This window comes from Brassica napus, chromosome C4 (assembly GCF_020379485.1).
Source record: "Brassica napus cultivar Da-Ae chromosome C4, Da-Ae, whole genome shotgun sequence".
Taxonomy (NCBI): Eukaryota; Viridiplantae; Streptophyta; class Magnoliopsida; order Brassicales; family Brassicaceae; genus Brassica; species Brassica napus.
Window position 1 is genome coordinate 20885428 of NC_063447.1, and position 1498 is coordinate 20886925.

The 1498-nt window shown below is 41.7% G+C and overlaps 1 non-coding gene across 1 annotated transcript; it reads left to right on the forward strand.

Moving 5' to 3' along the window:
- The first annotated feature begins 255 nt into the window (after window positions 1-255).
- LOC125586614 lies at window positions 256-362 on the forward strand. The gene has a single exon (XR_007323151.1). It is a non-coding gene; the product is annotated as a small nucleolar RNA R71 (small nucleolar RNA).
- The last annotated feature ends 1136 nt before the right edge of the window (window positions 363-1498 follow it).

A 1498-nucleotide genomic window follows, 5' to 3' on the forward strand; every position in this document is an offset into this window, starting at 1 on the left:
GCTTTATCAGCAATGAGGATGTCTATCTTATCCTGTAGAGCTTTCAACTCCTTCCTCGTCTGCTTGTCATCTGATCTACTGCCTCTGTCGTGGTCTCCACTGTAGACTGCATCACTCTTTACCATGTTGTCAACCAGCTCTTCTGCATCTTCCTCAGTTCTCCCCAAGAAGAACCCATTGCTAGCTGTATCCAGTCTGGCCCTGTACTTAGGAAGAGCACCCCGGTAGAATGTGCTCAGCAAGCTTTCCTTAGAGAAGCCATGGTGTGGGCATTGAGCTTGGTAGCCCTTGAATTTCTCCCAGGCTTCACTGAATCCTTCCAAGTTCTTCTGTTGAAAGCTGGAAATCTCATTTTTCAGCTTAGCAGTTCTTGAAGTAGAGAAGAACTTCTCCAAAAATGCTTTCTTGCAGTCATCCCAGGTGGTTATAGAGTCGCTGGGTAGAGACTTCTCCCACTGACGTGCCTTATCCCCCAAAGAGAAAGGGAATAGCTTGAGCTTTAAGGCATCTTCGGACACACCATTGGTCTTTGACAACCCACAGTAGCTGTCGAACCTGTCCAAGTGATCAAATGGGTCCTCTAGAGCCAAGCCATGATACTTGTTGTTCTCGATCACGTTGAGGAGTCCTGATTTGATCTCAAAGTTGTTGGCTGCTACAGCTGGTGCTCGGATTCCCAATCTATGACCATGAATGTTGGGGCGGTCATAAGTGCCAATGGGTCGAGCTGCTCGCTGTTGGTTTTGTGGAACGTTGTTAGCTCCATTGGCGTCCGCATCATTTTGAGGTATGTCTCCCATATCAGTATCCAATCTCTGCAAGTGAGCCTGTTGCTCTTCTTCTCTTCTCTTTCTAGCACACTCTCTCTCTAAAGCTCTGATGTTTGCAGCTCTTGGAACTAGGTTTGATGGACCCCTGCTCCTCAAGTTCATACACCTGTAAATTAAATGGAGGTGAAGAAGGAGAATCAGTAACAAAAGAAAATAAAAATAACTTATTCTCAAGCAACTGACTAAATCTCAATGTTCAAATCTACTCAGAATTTGGCAACGGCGCTAATTTGATGTTAGGAGTTTTCAAGGCTCCTAAGACAAATGATGTAGTATAAAAGATTGTCGAACCAATTCTAAGGGATTTCAAAGCACCGAGAATGCAAGTACGTACTTAATCTAAGTGCAACCGATAATTTGGATGGTTTTAAACAACTACTACTAATAGAATGCAAGAACAGAACAATAAAACAATAAAAGAAGTGACTTTCTTGGGTTATGATAAAAGAGAACTCATGGGTATAAGAATTATACCTTGGGTGATCAAGTTTTGAACTAAGGATGACAAATGATCAATCAAACTATCAACCTTAAGCCTAGACACAATCTTAAACAAACTCTATGTCTAGATGAATGTCCATTTACCAACATATTTCAAACATCAAATGTCTTTGGTTGAATAATATGAAAGCAATCATTACTAAAAAGTCTATTGGCTATCTTAACAC